Source organism: Rosa chinensis, unplaced genomic scaffold, assembly GCF_002994745.2.
Source record: "Rosa chinensis cultivar Old Blush unplaced genomic scaffold, RchiOBHm-V2 RchiOBHmChr0c23, whole genome shotgun sequence".
In the NCBI taxonomy this organism is placed as follows: Eukaryota; Viridiplantae; Streptophyta; class Magnoliopsida; order Rosales; family Rosaceae; genus Rosa; species Rosa chinensis.
The window spans coordinates 83,800-102,502 of record NW_020126836.1 but is presented as its reverse complement, the minus strand read 5'-3'; the positions used below and the strand labels follow the sequence as shown (position 1 = coordinate 102,502).

The window sequence follows — 18,703 nt, the reverse complement described above, 5'->3', positions numbered from 1 at the left end:
CTGTTCAGCATCAAGCAGAGCACAGAAGAGACACTACAGGCACTAGTCACAAGATAGAGAGCTGCGGCATCTTGATGCCACGAACTTGACAAAACAATGGCACTGGCTGCCTTTAAGTAAGGGCTCTTAAAGGGACCATTCATGTATAATCTCAATTACAATTGCCCAAACGCCGCATATGACCACATCATGAGCAAGGTAGTTCTCCATGCACAGGCAGAATATATTACATATGAGGAAACACCACCACCCCCGCAAACTCCCACCAAGGCGACTCAGCCTTCCTCCTGCTAGCAGGAAACTGCTAACAAATCTTCTGCCACACCCTCAAGTGGCAAAAATAAGGAATGGTAGCAGGGCAATTACTAGGACAAGCGGCACAAGGATCAGCAATACCACAACAAGGGTAATCGTTCCTCCTAATGTGACAACCGCAACAAGCAGACAACATCCTCCCAGCTGTACACAGTGTTCACAGTTCTTACAGCCACGTATGAGGAGATATATGATCAATGAAAGGATCAAATCCCACTGCCACCCGCAAGAAAATAGCCGAGAATGGGAAAACCAAGGAACACCGGAAAATGGTACAAATATCACGAGGACAACAGTCACAACACCAACAGTTGCAATGCCCTCAAAACAGCAAATGAGACCCTTTATCGGGATGGAAAGCTGGAACAATTCAAGGTATGCCAACCAGCGCCAGTGGTCGCCAACATCGAGTCCATGCATCGCATCAACACCATCGACAGCGACGCTACCATCAACAATATGTCCCACAGGGCAAGAAATCACTTTGCACACCCCAAACACCCTAAGGAAATCTGCAACATCCACTACGAGAGATCCGCTAAACTACCGAAATCTGGTTGAGAACCCATAACTCTCTCCGAGGAGGAGGAATGTGATGTGCATCTCCCCCATGACAACCTATTCATGATCAACGCAATACTCGATAAATGGTCAATGGGAAGAGTTCTGGTCGACAGCGGATCCGCCGTCAATGTCATTTTCAACGGCAGCGACAACCAGCTCCAGCGGAACAGAAAGCTCCTACAAGACCATGAACCGCTGCTTAGCTTCTCCCGCGATGTCACACAGCCACTGGGTTTTGACTATATGCGCATAGCCATCGGTACTTGTTACGTCCCGAACCTAAATTTACCGATTTACTTGGCATTTGGATGGTAAACGACAACTACTTTCACTTTTTCCTTGGTTAAGGATGAGCCAAGGAAGATGGAATGGGACCAGGAGCAAGATCGGTCACCCCACAACACAGGTAAAAGGCATAGGGAGTCTTTATCCAGAGCTAGTGGGTACTCAAACAGTCAGTCCCACCACGAAGACCGGACACAACATAACCCCAAGCCACCACCTCCACCCAGGTACGAAGTATTCACACTATTAAACGCTTCGTATGAAACTATATGGAACGACAATAGATCTGAGATACCGGGACCACCGCCCCAGAAATTCCCAAAAAGCAAGCTTACACAGTAGTATACCGGCAGATTCTGTACATACCACGAAGATGCCGGACACAATACCAGCCTCTACATGGCCCTAAAGAATACGATCGAGTCGCTTGTTCAGAAAGGCAATGACAGGACCCACTTCGGATTTCACCCTGAAATCCGAAGTGGCCCTGCAAGGCCTACCTTAGAAGAAATTTTACCAAAAATTTGGTAGAACTTCCCCTAAAAGTGGACTACCCAAGACCTGTAGAAAGATATTTACACTTCTAAGCAATCCATCCTTATTCTCATGGAGCCACTCTGCTCCCCAAATCACAACATCTTCCAATTCACATTACACAATTCTCAACTTAATAGCATTAATCCCACAGGTTATCAGAACAATTCTAAAACAAAAGGTATAATAGAAATAAAAGTAAAGAAGGTGAAGGATCAATAGATCCTACAATGCAGAAGCAATGACAACTATGCCTCAACTCCTTGTACGCCCGACCTCAACTAGTCTAGCCTGCAAACTAGGAATTTGAAACAGAAGGGCCTAGGGGAAAGTATTGAAAAACACGTTAGTGTGAGTGGAGAAAAATAAATAATCAAGATAAATTAAAAGAAGCAAACTTGAATACTTTCCCACTTATTTAAATTTATAAAACCTCGATGCATGCAACGTTTATAAAACGTATTTCCTTAAACTCTGAAATCTCGTGAAAACATGCCAGCCCCGTTGGTTAAGAGAAATCGGACTAGCCCCGCTAGTCAAGTAACAATAGAGTATGGGGAAGAAGTCATCACCATACAAATAAGGGAGCCTCTCAGGCTCAGGTCGGAGTGTCCCACACTCTTGAGCATCCCATGCTCTGCTCAACTCACCCACAAACACAGAGTAAGCGGGGAAAAGTACTAATAGGCTAGCTAGCAATAAAATAATACGACCCAGGTATGGTGGGTTAAAATCATACGAAAAATGAAAAACCAATAAAGCTTCCCCAAGTCTCACGAGAAAAATAATATATATCACTGACGTGGTCCTGCACGCCAAAATATTCTTGAATTCATAAACCAATATGCGAGATTAAAGTAATCCATGAATCCCAACGAAAATCCCATTTTCGAAGATCCTTTAGGAAACTCAAAATCGACGAATAAAATATATAATGTTAAATTCCGGAAATCACTTTAGAAAATAATTCGTCGAAACTCATATTAATCATAATTTCAAATAATAATCAAATATCGGAGATAAACATCAAAAGCTCAATATCCAAAATAATATCACAAATCCATTTCCCAAATCATAATTAATCTCCGAAAGATCAATTCATATTCCCGAAAACAATTCATAAGTCAAAACCCGAGTATGTTAAATTCAATTCCGAAATTCATACGGAAAAACAATGCCAAAAGTATAGTCCAAAGCCAAATATTATGCCTAATAAATAAAATGATAAATAAATAAATCAATCAATCATCATTTCGGGAAAACAATTGCATGCATCATTATTTAAAACAAAAGTCCACTCACAGTACTATTTAGGCAATCACGCATAACTGCATAAGGGCTTCTTCGCCAACTAGTAGTTCGATACGTCACCCTGTACAATTATAATCCGTAAACGCATAAATATAGGACGGATATTTAATTTACGATAAATAGGAATTAAATTTATAATCCTCTCCTCTACGTCCAAAGCCTTCGATTCTCGTTGGATTCCCTCCAAATTTCACCAAAATCACATTTAAAAAATCTACAACTTACAAGAAATTAACCGGCAACCTCCGCCTCCGGCCACTAATTTTGGCAATAGCTTCGTCTCAACCACCCAAACATCTTTCTCAACTACCACAAAGTATCAGAAAACACATGAAAATATCTGAAACTAAGCTCAAACAGTAAAACTCGATTTCCAAATAGTACCCAGTAATTCAAACCTTCGATTCATGCTCCACACTTCGAATCTGACCAATAAACTTTGAGGGCTGGTTTTATGATCCAAGAACTCCAAGACCCAATAAGAATCGTTGCCAGAGGTGGCCGGAAACTCAAGTTTCGACCAAAGACCTAAGGAAACAGCATCACCACCCTCTTCTTCTCCTTGCTGCACGTTCCAAAGTTCAAATTAAGCTACCAAACCAACCCAGAAATGAAGAGAATGAAGAGAGCTTTCCAACGACACCTTATGCGTCAAAATCCGTCGCTGGATGAAGGAGTTATGGCCGGAAGAAGGTGAAGAGGTCGGAGAGGGAGAGAAAATCGGGGAGAGAGAAATTCTGAGTGAGTTACCACAGTAACTCGTCCTATTTATAGAAAGTTATCATGAATAGTAACTTTAGTATTTTGGCCATAACGTTCATATACAAACTCTGATTTTTACATACCACATATGCACACGCTCGGTTTAACGTCCTCTACGACTTTCATGAAGAAAATTTTCTCAAATTTTGACCCGAACAAAAAGTCATCTTTTAGACCCTCCTAAAAGTACCGAAACGACAGTAAAAGTGAAAGTAAATGTCGTTTACCATCCAAATGACTAGTAAACAGGTAAATTAAGATACGGGACGTTACAGGCAAACTTCAACGGTACTCATCGCCAAGGAAATAGGAGCCATCGATGTATGCGGTCGAATCCTCACGATCCATGGAGGAGGCCTGAAGGATATACCTCCCCGCAGGAGGAAGAGATGCTCCAATTTTGGCCACCTGGAAGTTTTCAATTTCCACAACTCCCCTCGGCAAGGCAGCGTGACCGGATGGAAGTCTATCAAAAAGTGGAAGAGGAGGAAGTTGATCTTAAAATGCCCCATGATGACCCCTTCTTGATCACTCTCCAAATGGACCACTATATTACTTCCCGGGTACTCGTGGACACTAAGGCCTTTGTTAGTGTATTATTTCGCGATGCGTACAAAGCCTTGAACAAGGGACGAGCCAAGCTGTCACAGGATAATGAGCACCTTATCAGCTTTTCCGGAGAAATTGTTCAGCCACTTGGATCAGATTACTTATCGATCATGGTGGGAGAAAGTCCAAACTGCTCCACCATCAAAATAGAGTTCATTGTGGTTGACTGTGCCTCATCCTATAATGTTATCTTAGGCCGGCCGACACTCTGGTTTAAAGACATTCATCGCTGGCCACATGCTCATGATGAAAGTACCAACCCCGGTGGGAATAGCGACCATATGAGGTGATCAGGCCGCGGCAAGGCAGTGCTATTCTTTAACGGTATCTCAGGGTAAGGGAAAGTCATAAATGTTGCCTGTAGTCACCGACCTTCTCACGGACAGGTACGAGGATCTCAGACATGATACAGACTTTGACGAAGAACGGCCCGGTGTCGTGGAAGACATTGAGGAGGTCGTGTTGTCCGAAGAATTCTCGGACAGAATTGTCAAGATAGGTACCAAGTTGGCTCCGACTATCAGGGAAGACCTAATATCGTTCCTCCACTCCAATGCATTAGCTTTCGCTTGGTCATATGAGGACATGCTCTGTATACCAACTAACATAGCCATGCACAACCTCAGCATTGTTCCTTTCTCGGCACCTGTAAGACAGAAGCGCCGAGTCTTCACACATGATAAGTACAAGGCTATCCAGGTTGAAGTGAAGAAACTAATGGCCATCAATTTTATCAAGGAGGTGACGTATCCCCGGTGGTTAGCCAATGTGGTTATGGTACCAAAGAAAGCGCCGGGATCATGGCGTATGTGTGTACACTATACAAATCTCAACCGGGCATTCCTTAAGGACAGTTTCTTGCTCCCACAAATTGACCAATTAATTGACTCCACCGCTGGGTACCAGTTACTCAGTTTCATGGATGCATTCAGCGGGTACAACCAAATTCGAATGAACCCCGCAGACGAGGAGTACACCTCTTTCACCACAGACAAAGGTCTCTATTGTTACCAGGTCATGCCTTTCAGATTGAAAAATGCAGGTGCCACTTATCAGCAACTTGTCAACTCCATGTTTACAGATGTCATCGGTATTATCATGGAAGTATATGTGGACGATATGCTGGTCAAAAGCCTAACTGCCGAGGACCACGTAAAAAAACTTATCAATTGTCTTCGCCATCATATTATGCAACGGTATGCGGCTTAACCCACAGAAGTGCATCTTTGGGGTTGAAGTGGGGAAGTTCCTTGAGTACATCATTAGCCACAGGGGAATAGAGGTGAACCTAAAGAAGGTACAGGCTATATTAGACATGACATCCCCTACCTACCGGAACGAGGTCTAATCCCTTACTGGTAAGGTGGCCGCTCTGTCAAGATTCCTTTCAAGACTCATGGACAAATGTACCCCCTTCTTCAAGTTACTAAAAACCCAGCACGTCCAGTTAATAGCCTGGACCACTGAGCACGAAGCAGATTTCCTCGGAGGCATACTTGGCGGCGGTACCCCTGCTGTCCAAACCTGTTCTTGGAGAAATGTTGTACATATATCTCGCGGCATCTTTGACCGCTGTAAGCTCATCGCTTATCAGGCAGGATTCTGATTATGAGTACCCGGTGTACTACTCTGGAAAAGGTTACACTAGCGCAGAGTCAAGGTACCTGGACATTGAGAAGGTAGCATTGGCCCTCCTTGTGTCGGCCAGGAAGCTCAGACACTACTTCCAGGCACACTCGATCACAGTTTTTACTAATCATCCATTGAGACAAGTTTTGCAGAAACCAGAGACGTCGGGAAGATTAATTAAGTGGGCCATCAAATTGGGAGAATTCGACATCCATTAAAAGCACCGGACAACTATTAAGGGCCAGGCAGCGGCAGATTTCATTTATGAACTTATTCCCCCTCATGATCCACCTACGGAAATGCCTGAACCACCAGCCCCGAACCCACAACCACCAAGCACTTGGCGATTGTACGTTGACGACGCATCTAACAGGAAGACAAGTGGAGCCGGTATTTTGCTAATCAGCCTGGAGGATCAAGTCTACGAGCACGCCCTTAAGTTTGCCTTCAAGACGTCCAACAATGCCGCAGAGTATGAGGCACTCATCGCGGGTCTACAGATCGCCCGGGAACTAGGCGTCCAACACCTTCATATCTTCAGCGACTCCCAGTTGGTTGTGAATCAGATCAGCGGTAACTTCGAGGCAAAAAAGCCTCACATGTCTTCTTACCAAGCCCTAGCTCGGGCACTGGTTCAGAGATTTACTGCCTACATCATCACTCAAATACCCAGAGCAAAAAATGACAAGGCAGATGCCCGTGCCAAGCTTGAGGCAACCTCTCTAAGTTCTACATACGGGTCTACCAAGGTTGAAATACTGGAAAAGCCAAGCACTTCTAAAACGGAGTCAGACATTTTTACGGTAGACCACTCTGCCTCCTGGATGGATCCAATCTTTAAATACATGGTCGATGGTTTGGCCCCGGACGACAAGGTTGAGGCCAGGAGACTTCAATTAAGATCCGCTCGCTACACAATAATGGATGCTAAACTATACATAAGAGGTCATTGCTTCCCCAACCTCAAGTGCTTAATACCAGAGGTCGGCCACAAGATAATGAAGGACATACATGCTGGTGTATGTGACAACCATGCAGGGGCCCGATCTCTTACACACAAGACCCTGAGGGCTGGATATTTCTAGCCAATCATGTCGGCCCTATCTCAAACAATATCAAGCTCTTGACACAAGTGCTAAATGTATGTGAATATTCCAAGGGCACCGCCTATTGCCCTCTCCATCCTTCTCGCACCTTGGCCTTTCTGCTAATGGGGCCTGGATCTAATCGGTAAACTTCCTATAGCACTGGGACAATTCAAGTATGCCATTGTAGCCGTTGACTACCAAACAAAGTGGGTAGAGGCGAAACCTCTCGTCGCTGTCACTACGGAGAAAGTGAAGAACATTTTGTGGAAAAACATTTACTGCAGATTTAAAGTCCCGGACACCAAAATCACAGACAACGGGGCCCAGTTTGACAATGATGAACTGAGGGCTTACACCAAGAACATGGGCACTAGAATCCTATATGCATCCCCAGTCCACCCACAAACCAATGGTCAAGTTGAAGCTGTCAACAAAATAATCAAGAAGATACTAAAAAAGAAGCTCGACGATGCCAAGGGCCTTTGGGCTTCTAAGCTCCAGGAGGTATCATGGGCCATCAGAACTACAGCTACAGAGGCTATCGGAGAGACCCTTTGTTGCATGGCCTGTGGAACTGAAACGGTCCTCCCCATTGAAACACAGATCCCAAGTGGCAGGATTGAATACTTCGATGATGGTACCAATGCCGAGGGCCTTCAGCTTGATGCCAATTTACTTGAGGAGTGCCAAGATGTAGCGCATATGCATAATCTTGCAAGAAAAAGGAGAATAACTTGCTACTACGATGCGAAGGTGCAGTCCAGGACTTTGAAGGTGGGGGACTGGGTCATGAAGCAAGTTTACCCATAACGCCAGGGATTGGATCCTTCGTGGACGGGTCCCTATGAGATCGTGAAGGAGGTAGGCCCTGCAACCTTCTACATCCGGGACATGGACGGGGTAGTATCACGGCACCCGTGGAACACCCAACGCCTTCGTTACTACTACAAATAGCTCCTAGAGCATCTTGTCCTAGCTTTTTGCTTTTGTCCATCCAGCTATGGCAAGCTACCTAACAGGTACTTATTTTGTATTAACCACCATGTGGTACTCGAATGGAAAAAGGAATTATTTAGACCATTTCTTGCATTTTCTACCTTTGACAATTACAAAGGCCCCGGCCATTTAGCTTTACTATCGGTTACTCTATTCTAGTAATAGGTCATAGAGCCATAAACGCTCAAACAAAGGCATAAAATACAAGAACTTTTAATTCCTTTTAAATTCCCATTCAAGGTACAAAAATCACCATTCACAAAAAGCCTGGACTACCAGGCAAAAGAATTAAGGTGTAACCTTGTTACCGGCTCATTAGGCCATTGTTCGAAACAAAGTTACTACTATTGAAAACAAAAACAAAAAAGAAAACACCAAACTACTGGTCCTCTCTGGCACTCTGGCTTTGGGACCCGCCGGCACCTTTTTTGGTTGTAGCCTCCTTCTGTTTCTTCTTCTTCTCAAGAGCACCTTTCTTGAACTTGGCTTCATTCATGTACCCGGCTGCCACCCATTCACGGTACTTCAGGATGATTGCTTTGTCTTGAGCCCTCAGTATCATCTCCTCAAGCTTGCTTGAAGCCTTGAACTCCTCAATGGCTTCGCGTCTCTCTTCGGGAACCCGGCCCTCCAAGAACTCTGCCTTGGCTTTCCAGCATTTAGCCTTCTCCTCAGCATCCCAAAGTTGTTCCAGCTCTTTCTTTAGCTCCCCGACTATTCCTTCCAACTCCGGGACTTTCTTTTGCAGCTCCTCTAGCTTCTCAACCTTGGCGGTCAAGGAGGACACTTGCTTCTTCAACGAGTCCCGCTCCTTCTCCAATTTCCCCTTCTCCTCGTGAAGGTATTTAACCTGCCTAGAGAGATTGTTCACCTCCTCCTTCAGCTTGGTATCCTTCTCACTTGCATCGATGGTGTACACGTTGTACAATGCCTGTACAACTTAACGGTTCCCTCGACAACTTTCTATTCTCTTGTGGAGTATTGTCCTTGGCCCGGATGCGGTCTAGGTCGATGTCCTTTAGGTCCCCGAGCATTGATCTCACGATCTTCTTGTCTGCCACACCATACTCAGAGAGCAGCTGCTTGATTGTTTTTTTTTGGATGACGAGCAGCACCGGGGATAGTATACCCAAGTACTGGGTTGACTCCCGAGGGCCTTGGTGACTCTTCTTCAATTTCATGGTCTTCCCCTTCACATCTCGCCTAGTATATGTCACCTCCACATTGTCCCTGCTGCGATGACGGTGGCGGTGAACTCTTTTCCTTTTTTCCCCGGAAAGAAGCGTGTCTTCACTACCCAGGGACTCGCTTGACAGAGACGCTTGGGACCCCGATCCTTTTGACTTGTCCTTCTCCAAGTCTACAATAGTAACCACTGGCCCCAGACAGGAAGGATCATCCCGCTTCTTTATTTGAACATTGGTGTTCGGTTCCCCATGCCCCTCATCCGGTATCTCCAACAGGATGTCCTCAATCGAATTCCTGGTCGTCTTGCCCTCCAGGTCCTCATCGATCTTCAGAGCCTCCTCTCCCTAGTTCAGCAACCTGTCCATCAGCTTCAAATCATCCATCTTATCTTCTTCCTTGCCTTTTCTGGGTTTCCTCTTTGGTACTTTGATTGCAAGAAAAACAAGATCCCTTCAGTTATATGGTAACTCAAAAAAGAAAATTTACACAACTCTTGGGTAATTCTTCACCGGGTACTCTTCCTAAACCCAACCTATCAAGTATAGAGTATCGGATGAATATGTAGGAGCTCCTTCCCTCGGTGTCACCCCAAATGGCGTACACCCTGGCAATGCTCTTCCTCTCCACCTCCTATAACACATATGTCTAGTCCCCAATGGCTTGATAGGTTCCCATAACCTGCCATTTACTATTCTTTATCTGCCACCTGCCCCCAGCAAGAAACACCTTTTTCTTCCACTTCTTGCTTTGGGACGTGGGTAGATTGGTAACGAGCGGCTCATAGTCCCGCGCGTTAAAGGTCACGGTACCTCCGTACTTCTTGGAGTAGGCTACCTAGTACACTGCTCGGAATTCGTTTATCGTTGGCCAACCTTGTTAGCACAGGTCCTACATTGCCAACATAATGAGGAGTTGTCGCCACGCATTCGGAGTTAGTTGACCCGGGGACAGGTTAAGCATCCTTAGCAGGTACTGAACCAGCTTTGGTAATAGCAGAGATAACCCCTGGTGCAGCTGATTCTCGTAGAGTACTACCCACCCAGAAGGAGGGTTGCAGGCCAACTCAGCAGGACCCAAAGGTCTAAGCTCTACTCTACTTGGTTGGGTATCCCCCATCTTAACCTAACAGCAGTTATCTCTTTCATGGTCATACTCCTGCCTGGTTCCTCACATGCCGTTCCATCCACCAGCGTGTACCTACATACTGGCACTCCCTCAGGAATCGCAACGGTTACCTTCTCTCCGGACACCGGATGTCCTCTACTCCCTTCAGTCTTCTCACTCCCCTCACTTCCCTCACTATCCTATACCACTCCTGTTGACGAAGCGGTCTCCTCCCCCGGGTACCCCCCGTGGGTACCGCTACTTGTCAAATAGGCATCTATGGCCTGCTCCGCCTGCCTCTCTGAGGCTTGGTGCGATGACTCTCCTCTAGCTCTTGTTTCTGATTCCATCCTAATAGCCTACGGGTACCCTAGTCTTGACGTCTACCTGGAATCAGAAAAAGGGGGAGTCAGCCCGGAGACCCAGATCTAGGGCCCAATTGAAGTGTGGATCACTCCCCACTACCATAAACCCAGAAAATCATCCAAAACCCAGAAAATCCATTCATATTCCTACCAGTTTCCACCATTTCTAACACAAAATCAACATCTAGCGAGCAGATTAATACCACAAACAACAGTGCAAAATCAAACAAAAACCAGAAACCTCCACCCAAGAGAAACCCAGAAAGACAAGGCAGAAACTAAATATAAAAAAAAACCTAGTTTAATCAATAATCGAATTCTTACCTCTTCTTACTGTTGTCGCTCGGCCGGTTTAGCTCTCCACAAAATTACAATTCCGCCACTTGTCTGTTTTCTCCACACTGATAGCGATAAAAACTAGTGCAAAAATTTCACTAGGGTTTTTCCACAGAGCTTGCAGAATGAAGAAGAGGAACAGAGGTTTTCCCTCTTAAATTCAACCCATGAGCAATCACAACCATTGACAATGAAGGGTTGCCAATCGTCGGATTGCACCACATGTCCCACTATCTACTTTCACTCCTTAAACTCGCAAACAACCAGAAATCGAAGCGACGAGCATTTATTACCCTCTCTGGATTCTGCGTGCCACGTGCCTTGCATGCACCAGGCACTCCACCCCAATGGGTACTAGAGGCTCAAGCCCTCACTCCATCCCCAACGGGTACCGGAGGCTCAAGCCCTCACTCCCACCCCAACGGGTACTAGAGGCTCAAGCTCTCACTCCAACCCCAACAGGGACTGGAGGCTCAACCCTCACTCCCACCCCAACAGGTACTGGAGGCTCAAGCCCTCATTCCAAACCCAACTGGCACCAGAGGCTCAAGCCCTCACTCCAACCCCAACAGGTACCAGAGGCTCAAGCCCTCACTCCCACCCGGCCCCAACGGGTACTAGAGGCTCAAGCCCTCACTCTAACTCCAACGGGTACTAGAGGATCACTTCCTCACTCTACCCTAATGGGTATATCGGGTGCGCTGTAGCATAGCTACCTACAGAGCAACCCGCCTAAGACATCTCTTGCACGCGAACTTGGGGGACTCCTGACTTGATACACATTTATGCAAGCGTACGCATCATTGTCAAGATAGGGAAATATTGTGCCCAAAATTATCGTACCACGGGGATTAGTGGCTAACCCACAATGCTTGGGTAGTCGGAACTAAAGTCACTAAGCAACTAAAGGAAATAAAACAAATAAAAAGGCTAATCTAATCAAAGCTAAGAGCCTAGCTAGTGATGGCTATTTACAATGAGATAGAAATTGTCATCCAAAATTGTGATTTTAATTTATCTAAAAGATTACTTCAAAAACTAAATTAATAACAACAATTAAAAATGAAGAAAAATAAAAGAGAGATAGATTTTGGGTGCTAGGGATCACTCTCTAGCAATTTCAATGCAACGAACACATTTCAAGCAAACAAACATATATTCATGAGAACCAAATCCCGTACTTAATGCCGGTCAAGGCCACTAAGCCGAATTTCCTTAAGTGTATTCACATTTTCGGTTAAGCAATAGTTACAACCTAGAATGTAACGATTACTTAGTTCTCTACCTAATGCCGGTTAAGGTCACTAAGTCAATTTCTCTCTTTGGTATCCATTCTTCCGACTAAGGCAAGAATGAACTCTCTAACCCTAATCATTATGCCTTGCTAGGGCCACAACATCTAGGATTAAAGGCGAAGAGCACAAGAAAATAGGAATATAGGCAATCATTAATTCTCGATTAAGCAACTACTTGACACACCACACTAATTACATGAAGGTAGTGAACAAAAGAACCACCAATTGTATCACACATCACAAATCTTAATACATAACAAATAGAGTGGTTAATTCCCTAAAATTCATGCATCAAGAATCAATTGACATAGTAATTAGAGTGCACCCATATGAAAATATATTATTTATCACTTGAAAAATATGTCAATTACATCAAAATTGAGCTAGAGTGCCCCCAAAAGTAACTACTCACAAACATCAAAATTACAAAATTCAAATAGCAAAGAGTAGAGAAGTGTAGGAGAAAACAAAGATAGTCACAAATAGCTATGAAGCTAGCATGACTAGCCTTGAATTACAATCCCACAAAATACCCAAATCTTGAATCTTGTAGAAATTGAGTCATTTGGTGGATCCTTGAAACTTTGTATGAGTAGTCCTTCAAATCTCAAAACAAAATAGAAAGGCAAGAGGAAAAATGGAGGAAGAAGATGGGAGAAGAGTTGGGCTGCCTCTGTTTTGGTGTTTTTGGTGCGGCTACTGTTCTTCTCAGGGTTGAAGAGAAGAGGATATAAATATGGGTACTCTGTGAGAGAGAGATAAATGGGTGGCTATTTCGTGTGGGGGAGGAAAAGGTAAATAGGATAATGGGACACGTGGTTGGATAGAAGGGTATGATTGATAGCTTTGGTTAATTGAAAGGAGAGCACGTGATAGATTGTCAAGCTCATATTATCTATAATCTAAAGGGCGTGGACTGTTCATTCGCGTGGCCACTGTTCATTCGAGCCCGAAGTAAATGACGCTTTTGCCCTTAATTTTTTCTTAAGTTACATCCCTGCCATTCGGTCTGTTATAAACACCCGCCGACAGTAGAATGCTAGAACCCCAGAAGGTTCAGGTTTTTTCGGTCTCTCGCGTCTCATTAGCTTGACAGTGGTGCAGATATTTAGCAAATGGAGGGTTTGATTAGATACGCGGCAAGGAATATTGATTTCTGTGGCAAAGGGATTGATTTCCGTCTCTAACCTGCAGTTGATCACTCAGCACGAGATCACTCAGCACCATGTTTTTGAGCTTCCTCGAAGAGAGACAAAGCTCAAGCTTTCTGGAGATCGGAGGCAAATCCCTAAAGCATAGAGTCGTTGCCAAGTCAATCCAATTGAATCCGATAATTTCAAGCTAGGATTCCAAAGTTTGAACATTTAATCCGGTAATTCTCTCACCTAATTCTCAGGTCTGATTGCATCCGACTCTGAATATTGTCTCGATTCGAGTTCCTCTGGGCTCGGTTATTCTGGGTTTTGTTTAAAGTTGTGGTCTTTGGAGGAAATTGGGGGTTTCGAATTTCTGAAATATTGGTAATTGTGGGTTTTGTTTAAAGTTGTGGTCTTTGGATGGGAATTGGGGGTTTCGGATTTCTCAAATATTGGTAAATGTGGGTTTTGTTTAAAGTTGTGGTCTTTGGATGGGAATTGGGGGTTTCGGATTTCTGGGTTTTTCCACTGTTTTGTTAGGTGAAATTGGGTTTTCTGTTTGGTTTGTTTGATCCTCGATTGTGAAATTGGGTTTTGTGTTTGGTTTGTTTGATCCGTGGGTGCTTGGTAGAGTAGTGGCTCTTGCTTGCATTCATCGTTTTACACCCCTTTTCTTTCTGGATTTCTATGTGTTGGTTGAAAAGAGACATTAGGTTGTTGAGTTGAGTTGTTTTCTTCTGTATCGTTATGGAAGTTTGTTAAATTAAGGCTGTTCAATTGCGATGGGTATTTTTACTGGATTATACTTTTTTCTATTTATTTTATTTTGTTTATGAGACATTAGATAGTGGCTTCCTTGATTGGATGAATTTTTGTATGTCGTCCTTGATTTGATATGATTATACTTGAAGTGCTGGTAATGTCTGCTGCTGCTATCTGTTTTTATTTGATTTTTTTTTTTATTGGTCTGTTGATTTTGGAGTTTTTGCTCGAGGTAACTTTTCTTTGCTGTTTTCTTTGTTTAGTGTTCTTAACAAGTTTGATTAGTGTCTTTTGGTGGTGAGTTTTTTTTTTCCCCTCTTTTTTTGAAAGTGAGCTGTTGGAGTTTGGTTTTCTTAGAGAGGTTTTGGGTTTGGTTTCATAATTATCGTGCTCTGAACCATATTTAATAGTGGATTCTGAGTAAGTGGGGTTCAATGAGATGTGATCTTCAAACAGCTAAAGCATTAAGAGTAATCTTAAATAGTATAAGTGAAAATTGGCTGTCAGCTTTATTTAAAACAACAGAGAGAACAATTTTTGTTTTATGGGAATTTGTGACCAAAGACAATGTTGGGAATTTCTGATGTTAGAACTAATTTTTTTTTTTTATCTCTAAATAACTTTTGATTTTCCATAATTTGCAGTCTTTGTAAAGTCTGAGGCATTCAAATAGATAAGGGAAGAAGGGAAATCAGTTTCATCTCGAATTTCATAGGTGAGACTTCAATCTTTTATTCTGTGCCTTTTCTCATTTAAGGATATTTCTCGCTCTCAAATACGATCAAGTAGCTGGTCCTGTGTTAAGTTGATTGAGTATTCTGTGCCTTTTCTCATTTAAGTATATTTCTCGCTTTAAAATAGGACAAGTGGAAGTTATTTGTGAATTTGTGAGAATGTGATTTGAAATTCTTTCTGGGTGCTGTATTTGATGGGTGAAGGATTGGAATAGTTGATGATAAGGAATGAGGTTTTGAATCATTTTGTGATTGCAGTTGATGAGCCACGGCATCCTCTTTTCTTTTTTCCCCGGCTCTCTCTTTGCGCTTCTTTTCCTTAATCATCACTCCTTGATATTGATCGTTGAAATTAATCTAAGTTTTGTTTCTATGAATTTTTTTATTTTTTATTTTATTCGTGTTATTTCAGGGAATTATTGAAGTAGGGATTTTGACCTTCTTGGCTTATTTCTGAGGATCGATGACTTTTTAGGGGCAGTTGCTGCAAGTAGTCCTAACTTTATTACTGGAATCCTCTGATAAGTGCTATGTTTTGTAGAATTCTGTAACTGCTGCAATTAAGTTACCTTCTCAGCTTGGTTCTTTTATTTGTATTAACATTTGGTTGGTGCCTCATCATGTGCACTTTTGTATACAGTTAACATACATGTCCCTTAGTAGTGTCATTGATGCCTTTTTGTTAATCTTCTGCAATATTCTTAATTTCAAAGCTTAATTCTATACATGAACTTCAGTAGTTCACTGTTGTTCCCTTCTATTGCATTATTCTTTTGCTGATATTGATATGAGTTACAGATTCATACATAGTGTTTAACTTTCAAATGAATCTCTGGGATATTTATAGTGAGTGAATGCTGTTCTGTTGGGTTTGTATTACCTAAATAGTGAAGTGATGCATAATAATGGATTTGATATCATTTAACTGTATCCTTTATTATGTATCATTTCACTATTTAGGTAATCAATTTCCAGTTTCCAATTGGTTTCCTCCTCTCAGTAAATTTTTGGATATTGAGTATGAATTTTCCTTGCTCTCAATTTTTGTTTGCAAATTTTGAAGAAATTTTATAAGCAGTGTGATCCTGGTCAGTGGTCACTGTTTCAGTTTCCTTTTCTAAATTTTATTCCCTGCTGAATTAGTATTTGTTGCTGCACCCTTTTTGTATAGATAGAACTGCAGCAAACAATGTTTTTGGAGAGACTCATGACCAACTTTTGATACGCTAACACCTTTTGTATATATACACCTGGAACAACTATTTTTTAGAAAATGTTCCATTCAGCAATTGTAACCAAGTTGACCTTAAACTAAGATAGCCTATTTTTGAAAACTACTATAATGGAAAATGTTTCCAGTAGAAACTTTAATTCATCTTTTGTTTTAGATGATCTGCAGTGATGATATTGTACTATTTTGTCATATTGTACAATTTTGTCTGAGATCCTTGATTTGTAATGTAGCAATGGTCTCAAGACAATTGAAAACAATTTTGTCGTCCTTTTTAAGTTTAGTTCTATTACATCTAATTCATTGATAATGTTACATCCCACAGCAAAGCGTGGGGACTATTTCCAGCGTCTTCATAGTAATCTCATATTCTGCCTCTTATTTGATCATGTCTTCTATTTTATTCTTATTCTGCCTATTAATCTTATTTGATTGTATATATGTATATAATACGTCCTGTGTTTTAATTTAAAATTTCCAGATTTGCATTTGGAATCAAGGAGAGGGAGCCAATTGTAGTTTGAAACATTAGATGCAGCAAGGTCAGAGAAGAAACTAAAGGTAAGTATTTAATTTTACTTGCAACTTAACCTATTGTATATACTGTCCTTCTGAATTATTTATGTTAGGAGTTAAATATTGGCGAAAGGAGTAAGGAATCAGTAGTTGAGCTAACATGAGTTTCATTATTTTGATTTATGTTTCGCAAATTGAGATATTGAAATGAATTTGCTTCTTCTTCTTAGTTAATTATGATACTAATTCCCCTTGCACTGTTCATCGATTTAAGTAAGCTAACTCTATTGCATTTATATTGAACAATTTAAACCCCTGCTCCATTTTCATACTAGAAAATGAATGCTTATCTTGAACCTGGAATCTGAAATCAATAGGAACATTATTGCGTTTTTATGCAATAGGAACATTAGCACAATAGTTTTAAGTATAGCAACAAGGTGGTCACCATATATTATATCTTCCCCCATTTTTTATGTGCAGTGCCTATATATTTACTCTTATGACAGGTTAGATCAGAAATTAGTATTGTAACAATTGACTACTTTAAGTTGTTGATAAGTGTGTGTGTGTGTTTTTTTTTTTTTTTTTTTTTTTTTTTTGTAACCGCAGTGTTCTGTGTACAGCAACTACTCCATCAGAAGACATTGCTTTGTTGGATGCAAAGTCCTTTCAAAAGGTTTGTTCTGCTTCAAGTTGTCAACAACAAAGTGAATCATGTAATTTTCTCTCCTGTAATTTTTTTGTTTTGTCCCTCCTTCCTTTGTTGGTTTTTGCAATCTGGCCTTTGTACAATTGTAGATAGGATAATTGTACAAATACTTCTGATGCATGACTTACTTCATACATACTTCTGATGCTTGGAATCGAAAAGGGATACCACATTGTTTGGTCTTTATTGCGTGTATTGATTTCTATCTATTATTTTTGAATTGAATTTTACAATAGACCAACTTTTTTAGACCCACTACTATGATAAGATCATCTTTTGTTTTAGATGATCAACAGTAATGAAAACAATTCTATCATTTATATCCTTTCCTTTTTAAGTTTAGGGAGTAAGAAAAAACATTATGGTTACGATTCACATCCCGCGGCAAAGCGCGGGCATTGTTGCTAGTTATGTATATGACAGATCAGCTCTGATGGTAAGTGAATAGAATGAAAAATTGCCACATGCCAAGCTCATATTTGGTTAGACCAATTAATGGTTATAAACGTGGATGCATGTTCAAGTAAGTGGCTAATTAACCAAATGCTCAACTGATTAATCAATCCATGCTTATTGATTAATTAAGTCATTCTAATTTCGTCATTTTGTCGAAAATTACGAATTGCTCTCCTTTCGCGCCATTTTCTTTCGAAATCGACAACCCCGCATATTTCCTACAAAATAGATAAAAATAGATTAATTACATTATAATTGACTTGGAAATCCACTTACTTCTAATGTTTTAGATACAATTACATGCATAGAAATGCGTGTAATCAACTCCCTACGGGCACATCAGTGCCAAACCTTGTGCCGAAATTTATCAAGTCCCCACTCAAGACATCTCTTGAACGGGAACTTGGGGGACTTGTACATACTAGATGTTTCACTACGTCTTGGCACTATCTGCTGGGCCCTGTACGAATACCCAAGTACCATGCCATGATCCGGGTTCACAGCCCACCATGATGGTGCTCATCAGGGACGACACCCCGGGCACAATGAGGCTCAGACCTGATCAGCGCAGTTCATCAAATTACACACCAAAAAGCTAATATAGCTACAAAAGGGACAACCTGCGTCCCACATTGAAGAGATGGGAAACTCTTTTCCCACGCTCGAGTATTAGAGCATCAGCACAACCACCTTTTGAGGGTAAGAACTCCTTTACTTACTATTACTCGATTCATTTATATATTAGTATCTTACTCAGGCATCGGAGAGGTATAAA

At 42.0% G+C, this 18,703-nt stretch overlaps 1 long non-coding RNA gene across 1 annotated transcript; it reads left to right on the top strand.

Moving 5' to 3' along the window:
• Nucleotides 1-13,647: 13,647 nt before the first annotated feature.
• Nucleotides 13,648-17,792, top strand: LOC112181315. The gene is made up of 4 exons (XR_002928771.2): nt 13,648-13,753; nt 14,924-14,994; nt 16,726-16,805; nt 17,373-17,792. It is a non-coding gene; the product is annotated as an uncharacterized LOC112181315 (long non-coding RNA).
• Nucleotides 17,793-18,703: the final 911 nt, after the last annotated feature.